This window comes from Chiroxiphia lanceolata, chromosome 2, assembly GCF_009829145.1.
Source record: "Chiroxiphia lanceolata isolate bChiLan1 chromosome 2, bChiLan1.pri, whole genome shotgun sequence".
NCBI lineage: Eukaryota > Metazoa > Chordata > Aves > Passeriformes > Pipridae > Chiroxiphia > Chiroxiphia lanceolata.
Window position 1 is genome coordinate 14315141 of NC_045638.1, and position 23431 is coordinate 14338571.

General features: G+C 40.7%; 1 long non-coding RNA gene across 2 annotated transcripts in view; it reads left to right on the forward strand.

Annotated features, from left to right (window-relative positions):
- Positions 1-761: 761 nt before the first annotated feature.
- LOC116782483 overlaps positions 762-23431 on the forward strand; it is a 45735-nt gene continuing 23065 nt past the window's right edge. Inside the window, exons 1-2 of one of the 2 annotated variants that reach the window (XR_004355248.1) lie at positions 762-849; positions 20480-20563. This is a non-coding gene — a long non-coding RNA (uncharacterized LOC116782483). The remainder of the gene's footprint in view (positions 850-20479; positions 20564-23431) is intronic. The other variant, XR_004355249.1, reaches the window with a different exon arrangement.

A 23431-nucleotide genomic window follows, 5' to 3' on the forward strand; every position in this document is an offset into this window, starting at 1 on the left:
AGGTAGGAATCTGGCAGAGATACTGAGGGAGGAACCCCACACACAGTCTGATTAAGTATTTTTCTGCTTTGACTTCTTTTTCATATCCCTCTATCCCTTCTTCTTCACACACCAGTGCCCATGTTGAAGGCAGAGTCTATTTGAACCAGAAGAATAAACTCTTGCAGTGTTGGTTTTGAGTGTGAGATATCACAAATGTGACGACTTACATCTGGGTGGTGCACAGGCAAATGAGGTTTTTCAAAACTGGTTCACATCTCACAAGTGCATGGCCAGATTTGGAAAACGATTGTGTTAATAAAGGGCACCTGAAAGCTTAATTGTGAGCCCAAATAAGGTGGTTTTTAAGCCTTTGGCTTTATTCTGCGATTTTGTAATTGCACAAGTGTATGTGCTGCAGAGAGAAAGCAAAGTGCCCCACTGGAAAGCTAGAAGTGCATTTATCCCCTCAGAGAACAAACTCATTTACCCTTTTCTTTTTATGTTGTTTATTCAAACAATTAAATAAACTTTAAAAAAAAAATCTGCTCTGAGCCACCCTCAAATGTTTCCAGGCAGTAAAATAAATGAGAATCGGTAATCTAATGCAGAACTGATTTGAACGTGTTTACATGTGATTAGGAAGCTAAAAGGTTTATTCATGCCTTTGGCTCTGTATGTACGTAGAAACAGCTGCATGAGGAGGCTGCTCTTGGCTGACTGCTTTCTGTGCAAAAAACCCCCAAAACTTGGGCATTTGTCTTGTTCTCCTCCAAATGCCCAGTCTATGACAGCAGGGAAGACTACGGAGTGTCTTTCAGGACGTAAAAGCTGTCATTTGTGCATCCAAGGAAGGACTGTGCTATGAAGGTAGAAGTATTTTTCTGTAAGAAAGTTGCATGCCGGGAAAAAATGTGAATTTCTCTGGAATATGAGGAGTGGATTATGTTAATATCTGCAAATCAACTTTGCCCTCTTGATTCACTTCATGCTGCATCAATTATACTGTAACTTTTCAAACTGCTGTCTGTAAGTAGTATTGTTAACTATAGCCAAAGTTTGGGAAAAGATTATCCTTTTAAAATTTGATTGCTTGCTCACCAAGAAAGCAACTAGAATGGGGAAAAAAAAAAAAAAAGCTTTACCAGATCCCACAAAGAAAAGGAATTCTGTCTATTTTCACTTCTAAATACAATAAAACCCGCAGAAATTCCCATTTTTGACAATATAAAATATCACAATGTCAAATATAATTTTGTTTATATTATACATGTTGTTGCATAGAAGTACATATCACACAGAGGTTCTTTATTCTGCCAAAATGCAACATTGCCCTCTCACAAGAGCTTACTCAAAACCAATTTTATACGGGGAAATTCATCAAAATCCATAGATTCCCATGAATTTTTTCTCATACCACTCAAGCTGCTAACTCCAGTGAAAGCTGTTCGGTTTAAACATTTTCAACCTGTCATAAGTTCCACAGGCTTATTTTGGTTTAAAATGTAGTTTTTCACATGCTGGTTTGTGTTACTCCTTTTTTGCATTATGAATGGATGTGAGTTTATGACCTGAAAAAGAAAGCAAATGGTAGAGTTGGGAGCTCTTCCATAATGTAAAGAGTGGAGCATAGAGCAGACAAAGTAAATTCCAGTATGCAAGCTTTACACAGCTGTAACTTCTGTAATTCAGTGATATTTCTTTCATTTCTTCCAGTTCTTGGTGGAATGGCTGCTGAATATAAAGGATGAGATGCTCTTAACTCACACTTTTAAAAGACTTGATAGCAAAATTACTCTTTCTCTTTAATGTCAGTAGGGGTTAGTGTTACTGCCTGAAAGAATATCAGGCTTCCATGATCCAAGTTTCCTCAGTGCTAAACATTCACTTGTATGATTATAGACAGTCTAGGTACTGACCTTCTGATGTTAACATGAAATGAGCTGTATAAATGACACCAGCGAGTAAAGGATGAGAAGGAAGAAAATGTAAAGCGGGAGTGATACCCTCAAAAGATTTACTAGAAAAAAATACTTATTGGGAAAAGCCTACCATCATTAGTAATGAATGAAGAATCTAACAGAAGGAAAGCAGGACAAAGGTGGTTGTTGAAAAATTAGCATTTGAACGTAGGGGAGAATAATATAATAAGAACTGTCCTAGGCATGAATTCTATGCTGCTCACAAGCACGGCTGGAATCTCTGCCCTTCCTGACTAGCTATGATCTATCTAAACAAGGTAGATGCCAGGACAAGGCGTACTCCTTCTGAGAGGTTAGACTGGGAGATGTCTGTTTTCAGATGCTCTGCATGTGCCCTGAACAAAAAAAAAAAGCCAAACAAACAAAACCAAAAATAATGACAACAAAAAAACAGATGGGAGGAGGAATTCTCATGCTCAAAAATTGTGACATTATTTAATATTTCATTGAAGTTATATGAGCCTAAGGTATTTCAAGGCTGTTTGGTCCTGCAATAATAAGGCATAGAGGAAGGAGCAATTTGGTAGCAGTAGTGGAAATGTTCATAAATTATTTTGAACATGCCTTGTTGAAATGTTCTTGGTTTCAGAGAGAACTGGTTCCTTAGCCCTGTGTAATGATGAGCGTGGCCTAGAGCAGTAAGAAAGGAGAGGAGGCAATCAAATGAATTATAAAACAGAATCCAGAGTGAACTACTAAAGGAGAGGGCTTTTTCTCAGTGGTTGTGTCTTTCCTGCTGCTGGCAGTCCATGATGACATGGTAAAGCTACCATGTACCAAGAAGAAATTGAAGGAAAAGATTATTAATAATATGACAAATTCTTCCTCCTCCCTATCTACTGCCAATGATAGACCTCTTCATTTCCACCTCTACCTAGGAATGGCTAGTAGTTACTGTATTACCCGTCTCCTGACCTACAGTGATTGCTTAGCCATGCTATACATATTTTAGCTCATTTAATCTTTCCTTTGAAGTCATTCCCTCCAGCTCTTTGTCATTTGTCTTGCTTTTGTCTGAACTCCTTCCAATTCATCCTGGCATGAAGGTAGCTAGATAGGGGTGTTTGGAGTGTGCTTTCAAGAATATGCAGTCAGAAAGGGCCATCCAACCCTTGGCCATCTCCCAGGCTGACTTGGTTAATCCATGGGAACACTAAGTGGGGTCCTGCAGCCTCCCTGCTCCTAAACTCTGCACACTGTGGAGCACCTAAAAAAAGATCTGCAGATTGCACTGGCTGTTAGTTTGGGTTTATTTTTTGTTGTTACTGAATACCACAATTCTGATCCTTCTTGCTGTGTATACTCCTTAGATCTTTTTCAGCATTGCTGTCTTTCTCTTTCCTTTCTCCCACAGAATATCTGTGCTGCAGTGTATGATTCATCGGATGCGCTCTTCTGCATTTTTCCAATATGTGTATCCTTCAGTGTTTCTAGACAGTATCATGAGGCTTCTTAGTGCATTGCCTTAGGTATTTGTGTTTCTCCTCTGTGGACTCCTCCCATGAACTATGAAATTGATTATTGTCTGGATTTTTTGAGGTCAAATCACGTAACAATCCCCACATAACAAACAGCAGACGTTGGCTCAGTCTGCTGCTCTTTTTCAATTTCCCAAGTCTCTCTCCAGAAACTTAGTCAAGAAGACAGGCTTTGTGGTTTCTCAAAATGTTTCCCTGCTATGCTCCTCATTTGGAACTGAAATTAATTAATAATTCTTTCTAACACTTGTTGACCTTCCATGATGCTTAAACAGTGGGTTCTGCAGCTTTGAAAGTGAGACTATAAATAACTGAGATCTCTTTAGTCAGTTTTTAAAATAAGAGGTTGTTGTCCCATCCCCAAGGAAAAATACTGTTATTCTTGGTAAAACTAACACACTCCCCCCTCATTTTCCCAAATGTGAAATCAAGTGTCAAAGGGCAGGGTAGTGGAAATACCATCTCAGCTGTCTCAGTGTGATATTACAGGTAGATGAACTATGGTACCCTGAGTATGTCCAAACCAATGGATGTAAGAACACCTTAAAATGTTTCAAATGCCTTATTATAATCAAAGTTTTGTGCTTACATCCTATTCCATCAACCATGTATTTCATAATTCTACCAAAAAAGCTACCAAGTGATATGCATTATTCATTCATTAATATTTCATGATTTCTACAGTATATTTGTCTGGATGTTTGCTTGATTCTCTACTGTCCATGCTGCTGATTCCCTGTACAGTAACACTTAGCTAAAGCTGTATTTTGTTCTGAAGATTCTTGTTACTGTGGAAGGTCTCCCTGCTTACTACTTTCTTAGTTCCTTGTTTCACCATAGCTTTTGAAAAACAACAGTTAAATGTTTCTCCAAATGCTGAATTTTTAATCTCTCATCATGTGTACAATCTCAGTCTACTCATTCTGAAACATACACTCTTATGAGCATAGATCAAGAGCAAAAGCAAGGCATAGTAGTTGGGAAAAACTGGGAGATTTGGCTTCAGAAATGTGTTCCTGATCTGAACTAAAACCTTAATGGAGATACATGTGGAGAGCTCATTTATAAAACATATGCACTCAGAAATACAAAAAAAAAAAAAAAGTGTGCCAAGTTAGATTTCTTTGGGCTTTGTTTTTGGATTTTTTTTGTGGAACAATGAAAATGTTCATGGATGTCATAAATGACCTTATCTACATAACTGGGACTTCAGCTGACAGAGACCATCTACCTTCAAAAGCATTATTTGCATGCACATTTAAGCACAAATCCATGCTGTGTGTTCATGGAAACAGATACAGAAAATTATTTTAGATCACAGAATCAAATAGGTTGAAAAAGACCTCTGAGATCACCAAGTCCAACCTTTGACAGAACATCACCTTGCCAGCTAGACACATCCAATAATTTCTTGAACACAAGATAGTAAAAATAATTTCAGAAAGGCTGTTAAGGACAGTTATCAGCTGCCCACAGATAGTTCCAAGGGCCCTATGAGGTGCCTGTAGGTCCCCCAGATGTCTGCCCAAGACTGGACAGTACCAGAGGGGTCCAGGCCCGTTCCCTGGAGGATGAGCAAGGAGCTGGGCTGGGGGCTCCGCAGCACCCAAACAACATGAGGTGTCTATGTTTAGACATCTGAATACCAGGAAGGCATCCAAATGAGCTCTTCCTAAGGAGCTCCTTAGCATTCACTTACTAAAAAAAGGGTTTAGGCATTTGCATGTGAATGCCTAAATGTAAATGCCTTCACACCAAACTGAATTCCTCCCAAGCTGTCAAATGTGTAACTCAATATAAATTATCAAGACTAGGTAGAAAAGTATATGGTTGCATCCAAAGTCATTCTGTTTCATTTTGTGCCTTTTTTTTTCCTTTGTTCAGATACCTGCACTAATTTGCTCCAATTAATTAGCTTCCTCATTGTTACTTTACAGACTTTGAGCAAGCAAAGATAACTAAGCAACTGCCTGATATCATCTCTTATTCTGCACCTGGTGTTACATGCAACACTGTGTCACCAACAAGCAGATCTTGCGATACATCTGTCATGTAGGGATATGGCAAAGGCCACTTTTCTGAGGAGCAGGGCACAGAGCTAAGCAGGATGAATAAATACAGATATAATTCTACTGCTCTCAGAAAATTAGCTGTTTCAGTAGTCCCTGATCACGCTCTGCTGGACCCATATCCTATATATCTATAGCCATATTCTATACAGCTATAGAGATGAGTTTTCTTATAATGGTGGTAGTGAGGCTGATTAATGTAATGCCAGTCAGAGACCAGTCTATTTCTGTAATGCCAAGGCAACACCTTTTTAAATAAAATGAGCTCCTGCTTCTGGCTGAATGCTGCTAAGCCTCAAGAAATATATATGGTTTTACGAACTTCAGGATCATCCATCTTTTCTCCATGTCTTCCTATCACTTATTCTCCATCTTCTCCTCAGTTTCCCTGTGCCTGTGTGTCTTTGTCATGAGTGGGAGTGGGACTTTAGACACAGTTTATAAGAGAAGCCCTCCCGTTGAGTCACGAGCTGCAGGAAGGACCCCCTTGCTTCCTAAACTCCTCAGAGAGGAGCCTGGGTGCAGCTGAATCCAATCTTAGCCCCAGACTATGTCCACAGTTTTAAGTACAACTTTGTGCTGCAGATTTATAGGTGGCAAACCAGGTATATTTATATGAAATGAATTCTTTATTATGACAAATGATCAGATAAAGGATCTTAATCAGAGTTATTTACTACACAATGTAAAAGAAACTACTAGTAGCGTATAGTATAGTGCACTATAATAAAGCAACTACAGTAATTATATTAAAGCTAGTAAAATAAGAAATAATTATGAAGTAGAGATTTTATGTAACTCACCATACCAATGCTTGTGGGCTGATCTCTTTCACTTAACCTCAAGAAGTATCCTTGAATGGGCATCCCCACTTCCACAGAGAATCTCCACACATTCCAAGAAGAGTACTTTAGGAGAATCTGATCGTATGACAGTGGACTGGACTTTTATAGCATAAAGTGATTGACTATCAGTTGCATGTCTCCAGGTCATCTGCCAAATCTTTGCCTCACTACCAGTACATTGATTTGGGGTTGAAGTGCCAGACTGGTTTTAGCATCACCTGATGCCCCTCTCAGCCCACCACTGATAGCTTGCAAAACAGGGCATTGACCATGGTCATTTGACCATGTAGCCGCAGCTGTTGTTTCCTTTCCTACCTAGCCTGAAGGATGCTGTCCTTATTCACCTCGGACCTGACCTACCACCTTTATTATGCTATAATGCCAATATCTTTCTCCTCTTTAGCCAACCAACTCTAGCATGGCAGAAGCAGATTTTAAAGCTATTGTCACCAGGTGTTAACTGGAGATATGCTGGGGCCTGTGATTTTAAAGGACACTGTGGTAAAAAGGATTAATGAAAACCTGTTACATATGGGAAAGACTATTCCTATCTAGTAACAAAGGCAAAATTCACTCAAAAGCAGAAGGTCAGTGCAAGGGGAATGAAATACCTAATTATAGCTTGAGAAATGAAGTTGATGATTTGTGGGGGTTTCCTACACAGGGATAAATTTCATCTGGCAACAGCAAGACTAGGCAAGTCTCCTCAGGTGTGGCCAGGGCTGACAGGACATGAGGCAGAGCTGGCCAGGAGACTGGATTACCATATTTGCTTGATGGGAAACCAATGTGCTCAGCTCCAACATTCAAAATTATGTGCACCTCTAACTACTATGCAAGTGTGTGGCTTTCAGACAATCTATGTCACATGTCCAGGCAGCTGAATGCAGACAGTTGGAGTTTGGCTTTCTCTGCATTTGCTCAGACAGAGGTACCACTTTCTCAATTATTTTTCCTTTTCTGTGTCATATTTCCTGGAGTTTATTTGAACAGTTAACTGAATATCTAATTATTCTCTATTTTATTACATTGAAAGAATGCATGCAGCTTTTTAAAACACTGCCTTTTGCTTCAAGGTGGATTGGTGATATCTCAAAAGCTCCATTCCTTCCTTTTTTCAGTTGCTTAAAATGAGACCTGTGGGATTAAGGACATGGACAACAGATGTACTAAGCAAGGAGGAAGTTTCAAAGGATATACTATTCTCTGAGCCTTGGTGTTCCTTACTAGTTGTGCTAGATAGTGCAGTTAACATATGACTATGTGAATGCTATAGGAAACTGTGTGTGCCTTGGAGTCACCTGTTCTCTGTTAGTTGCTGAATATGTACATGTAGTTTAAATGTGTGTGATGGTTGTTTCTTACTGTTTATCCTGTCTTAATGGCTAAAAGCCATTATCAGCTGGGTCCCACTGCATTCACTTATATGTAATGCTACGTAGTCAATGGACTTGTTGCCCAGGGGTCTGGAAAGCGACGTATGTGTTGGGGACCCTGAGTCCACTGGGTGTTGCTGCAGCCTCTTCCTCCCTCCCCAGGTGTTTGGCTGCCTGTGCTCAAAGCCTTTAATCTCTGATGTGGTGCTGCTGTGCAGCCAGGGGTCAGCCATGGCTGGGAAAACAGCTGAGTTATAAAAAGGAGCTGTGAGAAGCTTCCTCTAGAGACCAGCCCTTAGCTCAGGAGCTGTGTCCCTGCATGGTCACTGTAGCCTGCCCACTGCCCTGGCTAAGCCCACTCTTGCCTCCCCATCTTGACTCTGAAGCCACCCCATCCCCATGGCCACACTTGACTGTCCCATAGCTGCAGGAGGCCCTGATTGTCCTTCCTGGTCCAGCTCTGCTTGTCACCTCCATCTGTGGTGGAATGGGGCTGTGGGGGGAGGTCTCTGCCCCGTCTTGCCCCAGTGACCCAATGTTCCCTGCCCTCACCTCACAGCCTGCTCTTGTTGCTGTATGACAGATATGTCTGGTTCTATGAGCATGTATCACTTGTGCAGATGCAGTCTTCCTGTAATTCCCAGACAGCTGTCTGCATTTAAAGACCTGTATCTCTTCACAGAATCATGAGTGGTTTGGCTTGGAAGATATCTTAAAGATCATCTATTCCAACCTCCCCTGCTGTGGTCAGGTTTAATCTCCACTAGACAAGGGTGCTCAAAGCCCTGTCCAACCCTCTCAGTTTGAGCTTACCATGCAAGGGTGCTTAATATGACTGTCCTGTGGAGATTTGTTTTACTGTAGGACAGAGGAAATTTCTCCACAGAACAGGTTACTCAAAGGGATCTAAAGAGCATTTTGGCTATTAAATAAGCCCTGAGGCAGCTGTAAAATCATTGAATAAGGAACATTGAAGGATCTAGCTATAATGTGAATGCAGGCATAGATGCCCCTCTTGGAAAGATATGCTTCAATTCCAGCCTTTGTGAATAACAATTTAATTGCTGTGTCTCTGTGTTTGTGCTCCATCCACTCCAAAGAAGGCAATAAGTGCGAATTGAAACATGGGAATAGACATACTGGTCATAACTAAGCTGCACTGAAATGCTGTGTCCAAGCATTTTATAATGGGCACATCCGCCCACCTCACAAACCCACCACAAAAATTGGCAGGATTTGCAGCATCTGTTGTGAAAGTTGCAGCTTCAGAATAGCAAAAGGTGTTGAGTTTTGGAGTTTAGCTGCACAGATCTTTATAGTTTAGTTTCTTCTTGTGCTCTGTGGATGAGTCCTAAATCCTGACCTCAGCAGGCACATTTTACCTTGCCTTTTTTTCTAGCCCCCGCACTGAGATGTCTATTTTCCCCCTCTGCTACTGAAAGCTGGCTTTCCACCTCTCATATTTTCTCTGTGTAAATAAGGTGCTCCTTACAGTTTATCCACTCAGCAGAATTAGCAAGTTTAGCAGATATTTTCATGAACCTCTCATTTCTCTAAAAGTTCTAGTGGTTTTGGCACTGCATCTTTCAAAAGATGTCAAGTATTCATCATAAAGTTTCTTTACACAGAATATATCACATTCTCTTGTAGTAAAGTGTTAAAGTGGTCTAAGCTTTCCACTCTTGCTGTAGATGATATAGATCTTGGGATCTTCTGTTAAATGTGTGAACATTTTGCCCTCTTTCAAAAAAAAATAAGTCATTCCTCAGTATTTGAGTCTTCTCTGTAAGATGAGCATGACCAATTCTCCTCATGGTAGATGGTCATTCAGCTGCCCCACAGCTACTTATTTCAGCTTTAACTCCCCACCAGTCCTAATGGTCTTTTGGAATTCCACCCACCTCTCATAAGCAACAATTTCTGCTCCCTGTGTCTGCACCTCTAGGTTTGAACAAAACTCCTGCTTTACCACCAGCAGGGTTCTTCATCGGAAAACCAAAAGTGCAGTCAGTTGTCCCAGTCTGGATTGAACTCTGTACCTGCCTTTCAGCAATAATGCATCCTCTGAAAAGTTTTCTAATACCATCATTGCTTCTGTGTAAGCAGGTTTCTGATGTCTACATGTTTATACACCTGACTGGTATATAACTGGAGTGAAACTCCTTCTGTTGGCAAGGGATAAAAGTGGATCTACTATGCACGGCCAAGGGCTCAAATATGGTCTATGCAACATGTCCTCAAAGTCCTGGCTGGTAGAAGAGTGCTGACCCTAATGTGCCAGGATCTCATTCTGTTTCTACTTAGAATCAAAGACTTTCCCATGCAGTTCATGGATTTCCCAATCCCTCCCAGCAAATTACTGGATTCCACCCATCACTTTGAAAATTATATTGTTCCTTGTCAGAGACAGGTGCAATTATTCCCCTCTTAGATTATAAAAAGAATCAGATAATATCTGCTTTGGTGTTTGATTAGGCATCCAAATTTAGTTTCTGTAAAGGCAGGAAACCCTTTTCCACAAGGCTTAGTGATATTTTTCTCATATAGATGACATATTTCATGCAAGTGTCATTTGCATAATTACATAACTATTCAATTTGTATATGCTACTTACTGCTCGCACTTGTTTGAAGCTGCATTAGCAACTAACTTCCCTGAGGGAATATGGGGTTAAGGGGTGACATTCACTTGAACTCTGTCCTTGGGAGCACTAATCATGCACTGCGTGAAAACTAGCTGTAACTCCTGTTATTTATCATCCTCAAACAAAATAAGTAAAATCACCAAATGATATAGATGAGTCTAAGGTCACAGAAGCAGAGCTTATACTTGACTTAAAATATGCAGTTGAACTTTTATGGTTTGATTTAAAATTTAAATTTAAAATATTTTAACAACTCTATATACTTGACACTGAAGTAATGCCGTTATCTGTTACTGACTGTCCTTGTGAGGCATTTCAGTAACAGTGCATAACTTGAGATGGAAATCCCTAATTGGACCAGCATGCTTAGTTTTCATTAAATAAATACACAGAGAGGTGATGTTGCTGAACTGATAAACGGCAGCAAATACAAGTCATAAACAGAATGGGGATTTCCATTCTTCTCATATCATAATATTATGGTCCCTAAGCCAGTGACCTTACAGTCTAAAATAAATACAAAAGGGAGATATCAATTCCTAGGGGTTTTCATGTAAGCCAGTCAATAGGATGGGACATAAGCAGTGTTGTTCTACTGACGTACCCCAGCCTGATTTGAAATGTCATTTTTGGTTTTGTAGGATAATTTTAGGTTAATTGTTATTTGGGAAAGATCAGGTTAAACTTCTCTGTTTGTGGTTTAGTATTAGATAGTTTATGATCTCACTCGTACAACAGAGGCTCAAAAGTCCTTGTCCAGGAAACCCACAGTTCACTGTGACTGCAATTTTGTTTCCTTGTGAAGAGTAGAAAGGAATTTTTGGTGCTTACTGTAGGTCTCTGAAGGCTATACTTACATGTGCAAGAAGTTCAGCGCTGTAGGAAGAGATCCAGCTGGTGCTGAGGACTCAGTGAGGGCAATTTTTTCCTATTTCAGGTGAGTTTTACTTCAAAGCAGCTCTGTTCTGGTCCAAAGGACAAAATAGTTGTAGCAGCTGGAGGGAAGTAAACGTGTTCCTCAATCCTGTCTTCCATTTCGATTTAATTTGAAAAGAGTATGGATAATTGTAAAAGAATCCTCTGGGGCCTTTCCATCATATGAATCAAAGCATACTAAGTGGCAACAAGTGCAAGATCCACCTTCAAAAACACTTTCATGATCTGAACTAAAGCACAAACTTTTCGTACTCTGTATGAAAATAAACACAGCTGCACAAAAAGGATTCATTTTATGTCACAGTCCCATACTTTGGGATTTGGCTATGAAGTCCTTAAGTAAGCCTGAAAAGTGGCAACTTTCCCCATAGGCACTTCAGTATAAATGCCTGGATTTATTATTTCATTGCTTTTAATATTTTGCAGATTGCTGAAAAAGAAACTCAGAACATCCTGATCTAATTTACTGATTGCCTGAAAAATCACCTGTAATAAACTATGTAATTGTAAAGGCAAATGGTGATTTCAGTCCAAGCATATTATTCTGTGTCTGTAATTCCTTTTTCTGTGATATTGCCATTCGGATGCTGCTGAGGTTTTGTAGGATGCTGAACTGCCTGCTCACTGAACATTAAGAATATTTGCGTGTATGCAACATTTAAGGAAATACAAATACATTTGAGCTTTTCTTTTTTTAAATAAGCAAATCTAATACAGCTTGCTCTTCAATGACAGTGCTAGTTTAATGTTTTCCTTACTTAATGTAACTAGCTTGCTATAAAAAAACCAAAACCATTTAACGCTAACAGATTTCCCCTTACCCAATTTTCATCGCAGTTTCTATAAATCATTGTAAAAGCAGAGTGATAAAAATTATCACTAGCTGGAAATTACCTTGAATGAATCCTGAGACATGTAGCTCACCTAGAGGTACTGGAACTAGAGCAGTCAAATGTAGTTCCAATGCAAAGTTATAGATTAGAGCTGTGAGTGTGGAACCACCTGCCTGGTGAATGGTCCTGAGTTCATATAAAAAGGTTATTGAGTTGCTGAACTCATAAAGATTGAAGCAAATAGATTCTATCTCATCAGGTCTCAAGAGAAAAACAAACACTGAAACTACTCTCCTTAGGATGTAATATCATAGCTGAGTTTCCTATTACAGGAAAATTTACCCTCTGATTTGCAGATATAAGAAGGAAGGAATAGCTAACCAAATAGGAAACTAATGGTCTTGAGCTAATTACTTAAAAAAGTTTGTTGGCATGCAGAAGCCACAAGTTCAAGCTCCCCATCTCCTCAAATAGACCCCCTGTGTGCATGGCATTTTTCCTGGGGGATTACACTCTTCTGACCTGGGTCAATTGGTCCAGCCCAGTCCAGGAAATAATTTAAATTCTCATTTTCAAGAGGGAATTTTTCTCTGGTCCCCAGACACCCCTGAATCTTAGAAACCATGACTAAAGCTGGTACATTTCTATCAATGGCAGTGTTGATGGAGCAATATATTCCTGTGAGAACACTTTTTGTCAAGCCAACTGTGCTTGAGCTTTTATCTTTCACCTCTCAGATACATTATTGCAATCTGTCTGAGGAGTTGCACAGACTTTCCCACATAAGGTCAGCCCTTCTCAGCAGCAATGGTTTCAGGGTCACTTTTCACTTAAATGAGCATTCAGTTTCTGAGATACAGCTAGAAACCAGCTTTAATGAAGGATTTGCCATTGTGCAATCAATAAGCAAACTATCTGAGTACTTTATGTCTGGAACATAGGGTTACCTGATGTTTTTATTAGAAGGGACATGTGTGATGATGTGAGACTTTCTCGAAGCAGCAGATTCTCTCAGCTTGAAGCTTGTGTCAGAAACCGCTGAAAAATCCCTCCCCATGAAACTTTTCCCTTTGTACCTAGCACTTTGCCATGACCCCATGGATTCCCAGAGTTATCTCAGTTTGCACATGGCTTGTCTGCAATATCAGTTGAATTTGTTACATCCCTAACGCTGATGTACTCTAAATTTGTCAAAATACTGTGGCTAGACAAGCTTAAAATCAAATTAGGAAGGCAAAGAGAAAAGCTCTTGATTACGGAGATGGAGCTGCTGCTATGAAAGCATCAAATTAAGAATGGCAAACTTGTGTCAAAAACTAGTCTGTTCCTCAAACTGTAGCTGAGCACTTCAGGAAAACTGCCTTGGTGGCTGCAGCTGAAGATTCACTCTGTGGGCTCTCCCGAGGTGGAGTCCTTTGGAGTAGAGCAGATGCCCCTGCTCTGGATTGCCTCATTCCTATGATACCTGCACAGTGCAAGCATGCCCCTGCATGCAAATGAATCTTCAAAGCAACTTGCTAGGAAGGTCTGCTTTCCCCTCCTTCTGGATAATCAATTTAGAGAAGCTTATTGTAGCACACTTTGCTGTTTGTGCAAATGCAAATGAAGTCTTGTTTGAACTTGTCTGTGACTGGGATAGACAGAGCTCTTCTGATATGTTGATTTTCCATACCTTGATCATCCACCTGTGTCAGAAGCTGTTTGAATTCTTTCTGACTATTCCCTTCCTGGACACGGAGCTTGTGAATCTTTTTGTGGTGCCACAGCAATTTCCCAGAATCACAGAATGAGTAAGTTTGGAAGGTCGTCTGGTCCAACCTCCATGCTCAAGCAGGGCCATCCAGAGCACATGGCACAGGATTGCATCCAGATGATTCTTGGATATCTCCAGTGAGGGAGACTCCACACCCTCTCTGGGCAATCTGTTCCAGTGCTCGGCCACCCACACAGTACAGAAGTTCTTCCTCATGTTCAGGTGGAACTTCTTGTGTATCGGTTTCTGCCCACTGTGGTTTGTACTATTGCTCGACACCACCGAGATGAGCCTGTCTCTGTCCTCTTGGCACCCTCCATTCAGGTACTTATAGACATTGAGGGGGTCCCCTCTTCTCAAGGCTGAACAGGCCCAGCTCCCTCAGCCTTTTCTCCTAAGAGAGATGTTTCAGTCCCTTAAGCATCTTTGATTGCCTCCCACTGGACCCGCTCCAGGAGCTCCTCTTGTACTGAGGAGCCCAGAACTGGACACAGCACTCCAAATGCAGCCTTGCTAGGACTGAGCAGAGGGGCAGGATCATCTCCCTTGGCCTACTGGCACTGCTCTTCCTAATGCAGCCCAGGATACCTTTGGCCTTCTTGTGCACAAGGGCATTGCTGGCTCATGGACAGCTTGTTGTCCCCCAGGACCCCAGGTCCTTCTACACAGAGAATTCTGCTTTCCAGCATATCAGTTCCCAGCCTGTACTGGTGCCTGGGGTTATTCTTCCGCAGGTGCAGGACTCTGCATTTGCCCTTGTTGAATTTCAAATAATTCCTCTCTGCCCATCTGTCCAACCTCTCGAGGTCCTTCTGAAGGGCTGCACAGCCCTCTGGGGTATTGGCCACTCCTCTCAGCTTTGTGTCACCAGTAAAATTGTTGAGGAGACATCTGCCTTTTCATCCAAGTCATTGATTAATAAGTTAAACAATACTGGGCCCAGTATTGAATCTTGGGGGACACCACTAGTGACAGGGCTCCAACCAGACCCTATGCCATTGATTATGACCCTCTGGGATCTACTGTTCTCAATCCACCTCACTGTCCATTCATCCATTCCACACTTCCTGAGTTTGCTTGTGAGGATGTTGTGAGAGACAGTGTTGAAAGCCCTGCTGAAATTGAGGTAGACAACATCCACTGCTCTCCCCTCATCCATCCAGGTAGTTGTTTCATTGTAGAGGACAATCAGTTGGTGAAGCGTGATTTGCCTTTAGTGAATCCATACAGACTACTGATCCACTTCTTGTCACCCATGTAGATAGAGATGGCCTCCAGAATAAGGTCCTCCATCACCTTTCCAGGGATTGAGATGAGACTGACTGGTCAATAGTTCCCTGGATCCTCCTTCTTACCCTTTTTGAAGACTGGGGTGGCATTTGCTTTCTTCCAGTCCTCAAGCACTTCTTCTGATCCCCACAACCTTTCAAAGATGATCACGAGTGGCCTTGCTATGGTGTCCACAGCTCCCTCAGCACTCGTGGATGTGTCCTGTCAGCGCTCATGGACTTGTGCATGTCAAGTTTGCCTAGGTGTTCTCTAACACAAACCTCCTTGACCAGGGGAAATCTTCCTTCCAACATGCCTTTACCCTTATCTCCTGGGTCAGAGATTCTTGAGGAAACCTTTAGTCAGCTCCAGATGTCTTGACTAGTTGTCCTAAGGCCCTGAGGTCCCTCTTGATTTTTCACAGCCTTCTTTTTGGTACCCACCTGGAAAACCAGTAGCATGAATAATCAGTGGGCCATACCATGCTGGAAAGTTTCTGGTTGATGTCCCTTACCTGGGGGAGACAACACACCCCCCATGGGTTGGGTCCGGTCAGCATATCGGCCCCTCCGTGCGTCTCAAAAGGGAATCACCTTCTATTTTTTTATGGTATTTTTTTCAGGTATTTACTTGTTTACCTTCTTTTTTTCTTAATTGAGGAGGTCATGAAGTGGGGGGTAGGCTGTCCTGCCCTAGACTACCCCTCCAACCTGGATGGGCCTTCATCCACACTCATTTCCCTGGTCCTTGGATTCCAGGGCCTCATACCTGTTGTATAAGGGTAGCTGGGGAGGTGAAGTAGGTCAGGAGGGACTAGCCTGCAACTCTGAGCAGAAAACTGTTTCCACTTCCTTCCTTCTCTAGGGTGCCTTCCTTCTGCCTGATGGTGAAGAGGTAGGGGATCCATTGTTTTTTGTGAAGTGGATGATGAGTGTGTTTGTCTAAGGCAGGGCAGAGTGCAGCTCCACCAGTCAGTCTCTTCCTCAGAGTTCCTAATACTTCTTAGTCTTTTTCTTCATCTCTCAGCTCTGCCACTAGGCCTACATAGGATTATGTATAGGATGTTTGTGATTGTCTTCCAGTGTAGGGTGAATTGCTGGGTTTATTCTGGGGTTGCACTGGACATGTTAAGAATACTTGTACCAATGTGGCATTTTGCTCACTGCCAACCACTGAAATTTTTTGGAACTTCTGTCAATCATAATACAGGCCTCTGTCCACCCTTACGAGCAACATCTGCATGTAAGAACAACTATATATCTAATATTTCACTATTTCTGCCTCCTTATAACCAACATATCCACAGATATCTATATAAACAGGTTCGAGTAAAGTAAGGTATTAAGTGCAAAACCAAAGAGACTCATAGAAGATGAGCTGGCCAAATACTGGCTTTTTAACTAGGCAAGAAATTTTGACATGGAGTATGCTCAGGGGGGATGTACAATTGGAATATTTCCCGTAAATATTGGAAAGAATGTTTAGACTGTATTAAATAAAATTTTTGAAAGGTGAGTGGGAATAATATTGTATAATGCCTATTGTCCATAACTAGAAGGTTGTGTAATGTTAGTAGCTGTATAGAATTAGAAAATTTTTAGTGATGGATAGATAGATGATTGATAGATAAATAGGTAGATAGATGGATAACAGAGAATGGAAGCTAAAGCAGATTTCCAAGCATTTTAACTCTCTGCTGCTATTTAACAGCACAATCAATAGTTCCGAAAAGGGAAAGACATTTGCAATGCTAATTGCAATTCACAAGTGGGGGTGTACTGAGTGGGTGGAAGAGTTAGTTGTTTGCTTGCCGAGGGACATTTCAGAGCTGCTGAAGTTCTGATACTAGTAATTCTTTTTGTAAAACAATTATCTGGCTGACTAGAACACAGGAATAATTTCTAAATCAAAGAAATCAATGTAGGTGGTACTTCCTCAGGTAGTGATTTTCTGGCAGTTTTTTCCGGTTGTCTCAGCACCCCCAGTGAGAGGAGAGATGTGATGAAGAGCTTCTAGCCATGGAGCTAGTGGGACTAATAACCTTTGCTAACTCTTAATGGTCCACAAGGCTTGTCTCTTCATCCAAAATTTTGTCAAATATCTCTTGTCTATTTTCTGGTATCTACTTTTTTTATTTCTGAATAATAATGGATATTTTTACCTATGGTGTGACCTGAATCCGCCAACCTTATTTAACCTGATTAGTGCTCTACTCTGTGTATGCAGAGAGAGATTTGTTGGCCCCAGTTGAAGCACTTGCAGAATAAAGTATTACACCAGTGTGACAGAGGATGACAAAACTGAGCTCTTCACTCCTCTTTTCCTCCTTAAGCTAGAGTGAATGTTCCCTGGATTCCACAAACTGACTCCACAGCATGAGAACATAAGTTTGTGCGTATAAGACCAGAGTGCAGAATCATTTTGGGCAAGAAGAGGAAGAAAAAACAATATTCTGATGCCAAGTCTTGTTAATTCTAACTCTTAAATGTGTCACTCTAAGCATATGGGATGAAGTAATAGCAAAGGCACCCATCTCCTGGCACTCCAGTTTGCTGCTGGCCTCCCAGTGTCCCCGAGGATGTTCAAGAATAAGGTGGGGTTGGATGTGGTATGGAGTCAGTGTTACCCGGTGCACTCAGAAACAATTCTTTATTTGGTCTAGGTAAGAATTTCTGCTTTATACAGGGTAAAATGTAAATGTCTGTGGCACCTAGATGTCACAGACATATAGTTTTAAATACCTGAACTAAGAATTTTAAAAGAAGATCAAATATTAATATATGGTTTCTTTTTGATTTTTTTCTCAAACAACTAACAGAGGAGTGACTACTATTGTTATATATGTTTTTATCATTAAGAAATGGAGGTATGCAATTTCCTTTCTAAACAATTTTGAAATTAGAGCAAATGTTTTCATTTCCTGAAACAAATCCATTTTTTTCTTGAAAAAAATCCTGAAATTCCTTTTTAACTTCTGCTGAATTCAAAAAAATAATTATTGGATAAAGGGGAACCTGGAAAGGGTAATAGATTTTCTTTTTCCATTTCAATACAGTGTTGTGAAGCTATTTTATCATGTTCAACTTTTCAAACCAGTTAAAAAACTTCATAAAATAAATGCAATAGTTCATCTCAGAGCATTTTAATAATCTCCACCTTTTCCCTAAAAAATCTTATCACCGCTTTGGTCAAAGTAAAAGGTACTTATTACCTGCAGCAGTATGAGAACATGATTACTCTGAAGTACAGGAGATATCTATTACTATGATCTTAAAATATCTGCATTGCCTTGCACCAACACTGCATAGTCCTTTTCTGTAACATCTGCGTAAAGCTGGAAAAATCTGACTGATTCCAGTGGGGTTAGTTAGAATATATCCAGGAGTAGCTGCTCTCCCTGCTTAGCCATAGGGTGATACGAGATAACCTGGTGGCTGATGAAGAAGCAAAGAAAAAAGGACTTAGGTTAACTGTGTGATAGTACAGAGGGGTGTAATGGTATGAAGTCTTCTTTTGTTTCCCTCTCAGAAGATTTCAAGAGTCTTGCTGTTAATATTATATTTTTGTATTGAAATATGATTCAGTATCCCTTAAGAGGACCGAGACGTGGGTGTTCCAGCTATAAAATTGAGGGTGGGAAGAAGAGGGACCAGGCAAATGGGAACCACAGGGACAATCTAGCACAGAGGCAGTTCAGGACCTGTGCTCCAAATAGCCACCTGCCCTGCAGGCTCTGGGTAGACTGGCTAGATTGCTCTTGTGGTTTTAAAAAACATCTTTTGGATATATATGGAATGGAGGAATTTTGAAAACACTGGTCCTGCATACTGATTTGCAGTTGGTAAATCTCTGGCTATCAGCTCTTGTAAAACAGTTTGGAGATCATAGAATAATAGAATGATTTGGGTTGGAGGGGACCTGAAAGATCATCTAGTTCCAACCCTTCTACAATGGGCAGGGGACACCTTCCACTAGACCAGGTTGCCTGGTGCAACTTGGCCATGAACACTTCCAGGGATGGGGCATCCACCACTGTTGCAGTGCCTCACCACACTCACAGTAAAAAATTTCTTCCTAATGTCTAACCTAAAGCTACCCTCTTTCATCTTAAAGCTATTCCCCCTTATCCTATCATTACTTGTCCTTATGAAAAGTTCCTCTCCACCTTTTCTGTAGGCCCCTTTATGTACTGGAAGGCTGCTGTAAGGTCTCGTGGAGCCTTCTTCAGGATGAACGATCCCAACTGTCTCAGCCTGTCTTCATAGGAGAGGTCCTCCATTCCTCTAATCATCTTTGTGATTCTACTCTGGACTCGTTCCAACGTGTCTACATCCTTATGCTGGGGATCCAAGAGCTGGATACAGTACTCCAGGTGGAGTCTCATGGGAATTGGAGTAAGGGGGAGAATTACCTCCCTTGACCTGCTGGCCACGCTTCCTAGAGATTTCTTGGTTTGGTTTGTAACAAGATAAATGAACCACTTAGTGAACTATTAGTGGGTCATTATGTCCTGTGTAAATATTGAAAAAATCAACAAATAAATACAATGGATACCAGTTTAAAAAAAAAAAATCAACATTGATGAATTGCAACAGGGCTGAAGCAGCAGTAAGATTCCTGTTTGAGGAAATGCTTCAAATGAACTCCAGTAGAGTGTGTCTTACTATCTGTAGTACATGGGAGTGTGAGATTCCTTTAAAAGACTCAGCAGTGAGGGCTTATTTGGGTTTTTTTTGAGGCAGATCCAACTGAGGTGGAGGCAGCTTGGGGTGGGGGAAGCATGCCCTGATTGGGAACATTAGGCTGTGCCACATGGGTCTGGGAAGGCTTGCTCAGATCAGAGGGCCAGGTAGCTGCTTTTAGGTGATACAGAGCTCAAGTTAATGAGCTGACAAGACTTCTAGCTTGCACAGGACACAAATATGGTACTCCTGTTCCTGGACATGAATTGTCTTTAGTGAAGTGCTTGAATGCCAAATTAACTTTCTGAGTGAAACCCCCTGGGCACAAAATGATATTTTCCAATGAAAGTTTATTTCCTCTGAAAATTTCCAATCAATTATTCCACTCTTCTGCTAGTTTAAGCATGTAAAAATGTTTTTATGGCTTGCCAACCGCCTCAGCCTGAGGTTGGCATACTTTTCTTATTTGCACTTAATCATATCTTCGTTATTTATAACAGATTCTTTCAAAGTTATTGTTTGTAAGAATTGAAAGATCTGTGGAATTCATTACAAGATTATAAGGTTAATCTGCAAAGTGATACAAAGATTCTTCTTTCTAAAACCTCTAAGTATTTCTTTTGCCTTTCACAGATATCCAAGCATTACTGAGAGTGTGACCAATGCTCTTCCTGCCTAACCCTACAGGCCAGTAATTTCCCTCGACTGTCCTTGGCTGTATGTCTGCTTTTAAATAAAGCAAAATCGCCCTTTTCATAGCCAAATATTGTATGTATGGCCAGTCTTCGTGAACGAAGATTTGGGAAAGGTCTTTACCCTTGGAGCCTGTGCAGTGGATTTTTTAGGTGAGACACAGTGTGTGCTGAGCTGAGCCCACCCTTTAATCCTAAGGTTCAATCTGCCGGGGCTGAGCGAGCTTGGACAGTGGCAGCGAGGTCCTCAGGACGTAGGTTTGTTTAGAGTGACCTTCTCTTAGATGGATGGCCTTACAGGGCTGACAAGCTCCATCTGCCCAGGGGAGTTTCCCTGACCGGGAATCAAACCCGGGCCGCAGCGGTGAGAGTGCTGAATATTAATATTTGGTTTAAACAACATTAGGGCTGTGATATAAAATCCAGGCAGCATTAAAAGAAGATTGATGCTTTCTCCTTTAATCACATGGCTTTGTGTCTTGGCACATGCTTGGCATGCATTGTCAGATTAACTGTGAAGGATTTACAATTTCATGGAGTTCAGTGCTTCATCTTTCATCTTTGGCAAACATGATGATCTCTTCTACCACAGAGCTTCTCAGAGGGTAGCAGTCTCTTGTGACAATACCAAAAAAAGTGTACCAAACACACATATATCAGGTGCCATAACATGTCAAGGTGATTTTGAGGAGTATAGCACATGCCAGTCTTCACTTACGGCTGCTTCCTGTCAGGAGCTGGGAGGAATTTGGTAAGAAAGCTTCAAATTAATATATAAATATAAAAATTAAATTAAAAATAAATGAAGCTGTTTGAGTGAGATTTGAACCCTGGAGAATAAAAGCAGGTAGTAATAATTCTATTATTCAGATATTAGAAATAGTAGTAAAACTGTTCTCTTTTATTTCCTTCAAATAAATATGGCAGCTTTTTAAGATCTAAACCACTACATTAAAACATTAACAATCTCTAAACAAGCTCAGATTCAACTTGACAAAAACTAGAAGTATCTTGAAAATGTGAATAAGAAGAGAAATCTGTTTTTGTCAACAGAGTGACAGCAGCTTCTTTTATGTTTTTAGAGGTGAAGAAACTAAAAATGTGTTGCATTATGTTGCAAAAGAAGAAGCAAACTCAAAGTCCTCTGGCATAATTTTATTTTGCAGACCCTGGTTAGGAGGCATAGTTATAATTGGAAAATGAGAAAGACTAAATGTTCTTCATGAGCTTTTTGTTTTTTCTAATATATTGAAAAAAATGCTTAGCAAAATCAAAGCTGTGTGAGTGATGTCAGTATTTTGGGGTTTGGAGTGGGGGTTTTACAGTATGTTGGGTAGTGGTTAACATAAGAGGGTCATAATCAAAGGGGTTCAGATGTTGCATATAATGCATAACACTAGGAACTGGTCTTGAGAACCAGCATTTGTCAGGATGCTCTTTTGTGCTATAAAAAATATATCTGTGAGGTAGAGGCCATGAGATGTCCTCCTCAAACAGCAGAACCACAGTAGAACATGTGGCTGGGTGTGCCAGAGATGGTGTGTTCAACCCAAGGCCTTTCAGGGTGCCTCATGCCAGAGGTCACTCTAATTGATTTGATTTGCTTAGATTGTCTTTCCAAATACCTGTCTCACTGTGCTTCTCCCTTAATGCCTCCTTCTGCATTTTGGTCTCTGTTCTGCAAAGACTTTAATGTGGCTGCAGGACAGTGCACGGATAGACTCTCTAATGGCTCTGAATGTGCCACGCAGAGCTCACGGTCAACCTGGGGTGCTTTGATCTACCTCTGGCATCTGACATTTGCATATCCAACTCAAGAACTGGTGAATGGACTATTGAACCTGCTCAGTTCTGTGTCAGCACGTCTCTATTCTGCTTTTCCTGACTCACAAATCAAATATTTCATTCTTCAGCACCATGAGAGGCTCCCTCAGCAACTGACATATTTGACAGCCACACTGCACTTCAAAGAACTTCACAGGGTTGTTAGCAGTAGCAGAGATTTTTCACAGAGTTGTATTTTTAGCGCAGAGTCTGAAGGAATGACTTGACATATAGTACAGTGATCCTAACCTTACTCTAAGCACAATAGACTGCTTAATTTATAACTGCTTTTCGAAATAAAAATTCAACATGGAATACTTAGCAACGTCAGATCTTCTGTATAAGAAACACAGAACTGCAGAAATGCTGGGTGAGCATTTATTAAAAGTAGCTCTGATTATGTTTTTCATTCCATAGTGTGACTGATGACCTAGTTTTCCCTATATTGTTTATTTCATGGATTTCTGGCTGCTATCATTACTGTCAAAGGTACAGGGTTATAATGAAAATACATTAGCAGGCTGGTTTAAGCTAAATACTTTTTGTAATATTTGGAACAAAGGAAAAAATTCTATTCTGGAACATTCATTTTCTGAAATACATTCCAGAGAACAATGGCAATATTTTAAATCTCCTTGTCTGTTGAGTACCCATGTGTCTTCTTTTTGACTCATCCAGGCATGTGGCCAATGATGAGTATTTCTAAATTATCTTTCAAAAATCCAACAGAATATACAAGGTCAGTGAATTTGCAGAAGTTGTTTCACCTACTCTTGATTGTCTCCCTTCTCCTTCTTACTTTCCTCATTTTGTCTTTTTAATTTACCTATTTTTCCCATATGGTATCATCTATCCTTTCTAACTACTGCATTCAGTGAGGAATTGGAAACTGAAGCAAGTAGAACGTGAGCTTGCCATTATCCTAACACACTGACTTGTGTGGTATTACGCACAGACATCCTCTCACCTTTCGGTTTCTTGTTCTTTTTTTTTGAAGCATTTACTTGTATGGATGTGCCTGACCCACTGGGTTACCTTAAAGATGGGAATTGAGTCCGTGCAATTAAGC